Genomic DNA, 7,670 nt, shown 5'->3' with positions numbered 1-7,670 from the left:
AAGCTCCCCAAATATAAAATTCTAATTAATTAAATAAAAATTAATTTAATTAATTAAAATTCTTTTAATCTCCAGTTAAGTTTGGGATGCTACAGAAGGCCCCTGAAACATCCCAAAGAGAGATTTTTAACTATAAAGTTTCATTTGGCATTTTAAATAACATGGAATTGTCAAATGAATCATAAAACTTCTAAGGTTATATTGAATGAGAAATATTATTAATATAGGTATTGTAGAAATTACATGGACTCCCTAAAATTCTGGCATATCTGAAATGTTACCAGTGATAATTATGGGTATAGTGAACAGGTTTCTTTATTGATTATAGTGTAACGGTGTTTAACCATGCTTTTAAATTTTTGTCATTTATAGACAGTTAATTGTTTTCTTCTAATGGTTTTGCAAAATGCTTTCTCTTCAAGGAGATTTACTGATTTCTAATAAATTTCAAACTACAGCACTGAACTAAACTGGGTAAGAAATTTTAAAGTTCTAATGAAAACTCTCATTAAAAGAATTAGTTACATGGGACTGGTTAACCTGCTGAATATGGTTATAATTTTTGATATTGTTTGAAATACTACTGGCTTTTAACCTGTTTCCCAGACGTAAAGAATCTCTTCTCCTTAAGCTAGTTATGGTTCACAGCAATTTGATAAATTATACCTATGTAATCACACTTGGAACACTTATCTTTTCTCTCTATCTGATCCCTCAATAGACTAAAAACACTTAGGTCCCCAGTGGCTCTATCAAACAAACTAGGGAGATCATCTCCTAACAGATATAGGAGTATAAAGATATTTTAAGGATTTTAAAGAGAAAAGAATTTACCTAAATCTGTAAGGCAGAAACCCATGAAAAGCCTTGACGTGGCTTTCTTGGCCTTAGCAAACCTTAACATTCTACCCTGAGACTCCGTATTAAAACTTCCAACACAGCCAATTTAAAAAAGCCTATATGATCAAATAATCAGACTTAACTTGTAAAAAATTAATCTTGATTTGGCTATATTTGAGAAAACTGAGGGTAACTTAAGAGAGAAAATAAATTATATTTTAGTGGATATTAAATTCTAGTTTTGTTAATTGAGGTCCATATTTACTAAGACACTTCCCAGATCATTCCTTGCTGTTATGTCAGATTACTGTACGGTTTAACTGAATTATGAAAAAGATACTCTAGGTTTGTTTCTGAAGCTCAGAAATCTATCCTTGGGTAAAGTTCCAATGCCCCATGACCTGCAGCCAGGGGTTATACATACTGCAACAGGCATGACTTAAAGAACTGTCTCCAACCTGAATGGAAGGACCCTTTTTCAGGTACTCTTTACCAGACCATAAACACCAAAGCTGAAGGAAACGGAGTCTCCGATTCATTTCCTATCTGAAACATCCCCTGCACTGCACTGGCCTATCGAGTGCTGCTCCCCTGAAAACAATGCCCAAATGGAGAAAAAGCTTCCATACCAGGATGAGAAGAAGATGACATCTGAGCTAGACAGCTGACCCAAGACACCGGACCAGGACTGTATATCAATTACTTTGATAATTTCTCCAACCTTTGATTATGAACTACTCCAATTGTTAAGTTTATGATAAATTACCTATGTCTAGTACTTCTGTGTTACCTTGGTGGGTTTCCCTACTCCAAGGCTCTAATTAGATAGCCCTCAGAAACGTTATTCTAAAAAGAATTTATAGTTCTGTTTAGGCCACTGTTGATCTTACAAGGTGGGAGATTTCAACTGGCCAATTAATACCTGCTCTGACCCTGACCATAAATATGAACTTTCTCATAGGATCAAACTCAGAAACACAAGCAAAATTTTAACCCAAAAATACAACTTCTCGACTATTAAATTCTTACTCGTGACTTTATTAACGTTACTAGCTGTATTACTTATATCCTGTCTATTTTATAAAATTGTTGTCTGTTACAATTCCCAATGTGTAACTAGGCCCATAAGATTGATGATGGCTAAACATCTTGAAGAAACAGATAAAATTTATAACCCTGAATAAAATAAATATAATAGTGTGATTCTAGGTTTGGGAATGAGCAAAGATGGGTAAACACTTTCTGTATCATAATAGACTAGTAAGACAGGTGATCCAGAGAACTTTTAGTATCAACAGGGCCTGACAAAAAAAACTAACACCTTGAATGGCAACTCAGAAGATTCTTCACCTGAACTAGGAATGAGCCATCCTAGCACCGTGGGACAAAATTGGTCATGAAATTTCTCTCAAAATATTGGTCGAATTTAGGACCAAGTGGGAGCACTGTGAATGAAAATACTACAATGTGCATGAAAATACTGCAACCATGACAGTAAACAAAGAATGCTGAATCCGAGTCATCAGCGGCTGCTGCCAACCCCCAGCGAGTACATGCCTACAGCCCGGCCTCTCAGCCACTCACAGTGGTGCCCTCTGAGCAGACTCAGAGTAAGAAAGGACAGGATACTGGCCCTAGATAGCCAGGGGATTGCCAAAGGAATGAATTCAATGACCCAAATGTTTGCTTCTCACCATACATAGAAAAGCAGTAAATACTTGAACTTGAGATATCTGGTTTTCTTTAGATAACAAGCAATGTTTTATTGTTCCAATTACCTGGTCTTTGTTGTAAGCTTCTATATATCCTAGCTCCTCCCCTACCTCTTGGGAGCAGTCCCTCAGAGTGATCTGAGAGGCTGTCATCCCGGCTCGAGTCCTCCAGCCAAATAAAACAAAGCCCTTAACATTTAGGCTGAACGTTTATTTCAATGACGTTCCAGAATAGACACAACTCATCAATTCTGTAATGGAACACACTGAATCAGGAACCAAAGCGTGTTTTAGTCCGGAAAATCTCCGGGTTCCTATTTCTTCCTGTCATTATACAATCCCTCTAGAACTCATTAATTTGCTGTCTGCTCCTCTGGCAACCAAACTCAGAGAAGACTCAACTCAGCAGAGCGCCCTGCTGGGGAGAACACCCCGCAGAAGCACTGCAGGCTGCCTGCCCTCCTGCACGCTCTGCTGACCCTTGGTGTCCCCCGTGGAGACCAGGCCAACAGAGCTGTTCCTAACAGCTACAAATTCGCACTCGTTAAATAAATCATTTTATTTTATATGATATTTTACGTATATACCCATCTCTGATAACAGCTTTGCAGAAGCTCAAATCTTCAACATCAATCCCCAAAGGCAAATCCGGTCCCCAAGGGGAAACAAGACTTAAGACGACGCTAAGGCCTCCAAAGTCCTCTCAAGGACCGTCAACCAAACTGCCTGCAGGTCTGCAGCTGCAGGCTGTTACATGTCTGCTTTTAAAGCAACCCCTTCCTGCCCTCGGGTATTACAGTGTCCCTCTACGCCCTCCTGTCTCAGAGTAAAAGCAGCCATTGCAGAACCTTGCAGGGAAGCACTGACAGGAGTCGACAAAGAGGATCAGAGCTAAGCTAATACTTCTGATGACACGACCTTGTCACTGTGTCACTTTACAGATGAAGATATATATAGAGAGACGTGGGGTGATATTGCTTAAAGTCACACAGCTAATAAGTGGCAAAGTCTATAACTCTGCTCTTCCCTTCGGCGTGACGCCCCAGCTGGGACGCCCACAGGGTTGTCTCATGCCTGCCTGAACAATCCTCTCCTGTCACTCATAGCCCACCAGAGGGTCTGACCCTAGCCTGCCTTTTCAGCATCTATTCCCTCCAGTCTCTCAGGAACAAGGCCGTTTGGGCCACTGTATGACTTCCGGCTCCCGGAAACATCAGTGCTCATGCTGGTCTTGCCTGTGCATCCGGCCCGCTGCTCAGAGGCTCTTCCTCCCCTGCAGGAGTACATTTCCACTCTCCGCAGGGACACCTCCTCAGGGGAGCCCTCTTCTCGCTCTCAGCACGGCAGGGCCACATCCCGAGCTGCCCCATTAGGACAGTGTGCGCCCAGGTCTGTTAATCAGACCAGCAGCATCAGAGCCAAGGATTATGCCCGGGCTACCCTGCAAAACTACTGCCCGCCACACAGCCCCCAGCCAGCAGGTCACCTGGAAGTCACAGCAAGTGCCCCACCCAATCCAGAAGCCTCTTCATTTGCCAGCATCGCTGATGACTGGTTTCCAAACTTTGGTCAGTTTCACACAAAAGAGCACCTTCAACTGTGAAGCAGAGGGTTTCGCTTCTGCTCCCCATCCTTACTGGTAATGTCAAGGAAAACAAAGAGGCCTTTTCTCAACACTTTTATAATGACACCCTCCCACCCACAATATTCATATGCTCAAGAGCTTTGGATCCAAGTGATTTTCTTTCCCTTATGATAAGCGGCTCAAAACACTGCGGGATTCCTTCTATTTAGAGGGTATTTGTACTCAGTTTATCGGCTTTAATCTGTTTTTGTCTCTCTTCAATATCCCTAGCAGTTGCCACCTCTTACTCCCTTCAGCAGCCTCCCTCCCAACATCTACTCTAGGAAATCAGCTGTGATGAGGGGCCCTGGGGCAGTCACAGACGATGCAACTAAGGCAAAGAGAGGGTCCATAATTTGCCCGAGAAGATCAGCTTCAACCCCCAACAATGTGTGTCACGTCCCTGTGTTTAACTCTTATGCTAAGCAAGATAACTTTTTGTAGATTATGGTTATAAACAGATGAGGTATAAAAATACATACAAGGACACACATCTACTCTAAGATGCTCACTAACTCCACTATTTTGTTTCTACTTATTTCTATTAAAAAATATTAAGAACCTCTGCAGTCAGTATAGCAAAATGTTACTGGGCTTTAAATCCAGAATATAGAGGTGTTAAATGTGTCATTACTCATACTTATTTGTATGTTCACAATACAAAATTATTTGAAAGTCCCTCTCACCTCCCCCTACTCACTACTGGCTCTCACCTGAGCTCCCAGACCACACATCTAACAACCTTTCACTTTACCCACAGCTGAACTCATCAGATTTCCGCAGAACTCCCTCTGCAGCTTTCCCTCCTCAGAGCACAGAAGGACCATCATTTACCTCATTAATCCACCCAGAAACCTGGGCCTTACTCCATCCTACATTCACAGACAGCCTTCATCTTTTCCTTTTTACCATCTAAACATGCCTTCAATATGTTCGCTTTTAAACACTGACCGTCCCACCGCTCAAGTGGAAGCCACCAACACTGCCCACCTGGACACATGAGTCTCCTACGTGGCCCCACAGCCACTCTCCCCTACTTGAGACAAATGGGACTTTGTCACTCCCGCGCTTTTTGGACTCTTTTCAGACCCACTCTTCTTAGAAGAAACTCCAAGTTCTTCACCAGGTGAAAGTCTTTGCCATGAAATTGTCACCTCAGGGAGGGCAGGACCCGCCCTCTCCCCTCGGCCCCGCCCTCTCCCCTCGGCCCCGCCCTCTGGCAGAGCATCAGCTTGGGAGGACCTGCTGAGCTACACCAGCCTGTATTCTAAACCTGGTCTGAGTTCTTAGCAAACTGCTTCAATTATCCATACAATTCCAAGGTAAATTAGAAAGATTTTAGATGTTGAGCTAGACTATTGATTTTGGGATTTTGCACTAGCAACCTGCAAGGACATGTTCTAAAGATTCTGTCTTCTTAAAACCACACCCAGGTTAAAGGAGTATTTGTGGAATGTCTTCGGAGGAAAAGGGACTGTACTTTTACAGGCTTTATGTTTTATAACATGAACAACCCGGACAGGGTCACAAATGGAACCGCCTCACAAGTGACAGAAGACAGGTGAGAGGCACAAAGCAACAGGTTGCAAAGATGGTAAGAGCAAACATGATTCTCCAACCCCCCCAAAAATTTTTGAAACAACCAAAAATTCTGAATTTTAAAAGTAAAAGAGTATCATATAGAGAAATGAAATAAATAATGCTCTTCATCAGGGTTTCAAGATCTCACTCCAGAGTTTTTAGCAGGCCATACTGAATCCTAGCACAGAAAAATCAAATGGACTTGTAGTGAGAAAGTTCCAGGAAAACTGCAGTAATTCCTCCACTTGTGTAAGGACATACACTCACCTGCTGAAGGTGAATGTAAACCGCATTCTGGATAAATTCGAAAGCTTCCAGGCTCCGCTTCTGGATGCCAAGGACATGGACAGCTTGGAAGCATGCTTCTAACTCAGTCATCGGCATTTTTACACTGCAGGGGAAACGGAGGCACCCAGTCAAGAGCAGAGATGTTCCTGTCGTGTCTCACAGGCCGTGCCTCGGGGATTCAGTGCCCTGCAGCAGCCCGGCCCCAGGCAAGGACCAGCAGCGTTTTCCACCCAAGCAGGAGGGGCACTGTGCTTGAGAAAGCCCATCTCCGATGGGGGCAAGAGGGGCTGGTGGGGTTCAGTGAACCTATAAATGCCCACAGAAATATGCCTGCATTCATTCAAGTGATGCAAACAACTGTAGCAGGCTATTTAACAAAATTTCAATTGTCAGTGGAAATTTTGCCATTCCTTTCCGCTTGTCCCCTGCACTCTGAGACAGGCTTAGGCTCTCTTACACCTGCAGCTCTGTGCAATAGTTGTGAAGTCATTTTACTTTACAGATACCACGGTTCTGCCCAGGGTGATATCCAGCCCAGAGAGGTGGCCCAGGCCAATTTAAAGCTATGTGGCTTGCGTGCGGGGGCAATTACAGGAGCTGGTTCTGGAGCCAGGCCCCTCCCCACCTCTGCTCCCCTCTCTCCCGAGGCCCCGCTGCCAAGCACTCAGGCTCCGTGATCTTATGTCCTACTCTTCTACTCTACTCCAAACCCTTTTCCTTTTGTTTTTTTCCCTAATTATTCCCAGCTGGAGTGATTTTTCAATCTCAATATCTGAAAAAAATTCCTGCAGCCGAAAAAGAGGTCTCCAGAGGTCAATGCCCATATGCTGGTTCCTGAAGAGAGCCCCTGGCTACGGGGACCCTCACCAACACTCACGGGGCATCAGAGATGTTGCAGGGTCGGCCACCCCCTACAAGAGTTTGCTGTCACCCCAATGCCTGCACAGCATCCCTGCTCACAAAATATAGTTGGTACACTTATCGGTTATTAAGAAGCAAAAATACAAAATTGCTCGTATTTCTTACTAATATTATCTATGAAGCTGGAAACGGAATTGTAATAAAATGTACAGTTTTTACCCTATGTTAAATCTGTTCCTTTGAGTTTAAACCTGTGCCCTGTTTCCTGGGCTCAGACTTGGTAGCTCTGCACCATTTGAAAAAGAAAGTTGCCTTTAGCCTGAAATCTGCAGGAAAGCCTATTCTCCTGGCCCTGATCTTTAAAAATGTTAGCTCATCTGCACTTCTGTAGAGATGGCAAGTTGCATAATAGAGAATAGCCTTTGTTTTTTTGGAGGTTTTACAGGGGTACCATGATTTGATCCACATGGACAGCTGCAAGAACAGCGGATTCAAAGGACAAACAATTCATAAAGCAAGAAGTATGCAACAACCAACCACAACCCCGCCCCTTTTTAGTATAAAAGGAGACTGAATTCTTACTTGGGGAAGATAGTTCTCCAGGACATCAGTCTGCCGTCTTCTGGGTCTGCCAGCATTGCAAGTGAAGTCACTATTCCTTGCTCCAACACCTCATCTCCCGGTTTATTGGCCTGTCATGTGGCGAGCAGAACGAGTTTGGACTCAGTAACAAAATGACTGCATTGGAGGTAGTATGTCTCCAA

At 43.3% G+C, this 7,670-nt stretch overlaps 1 protein-coding gene across 1 annotated transcript in view; it reads right to left on the bottom strand.

Moving 5' to 3' along the window:
* Nucleotides 1–7,500: 7,500 nt before the first annotated feature.
* Nucleotides 7,501–7,670, bottom strand: part of LOC140687540 (uncharacterized) — a 46,011-nt gene continuing 45,841 nt past the window's right edge. The window contains exon 12 of the mRNA XM_072944658.1: nt 7,501–7,598. The gene's annotated coding sequence lies outside the window, so the exon portion shown is untranslated. The remainder of the gene's footprint in view (nt 7,599–7,670) is intronic.

The sequence above is a fragment of the Vicugna pacos genome, chromosome 20 (assembly GCF_048564905.1).
Source record: "Vicugna pacos chromosome 20, VicPac4, whole genome shotgun sequence".
NCBI lineage: Eukaryota > Metazoa > Chordata > Mammalia > Artiodactyla > Camelidae > Vicugna > Vicugna pacos.
The sequence above is the reverse complement of the archived record's forward strand: the minus strand, read 5'-3'. Positions and strand labels throughout refer to the sequence as shown.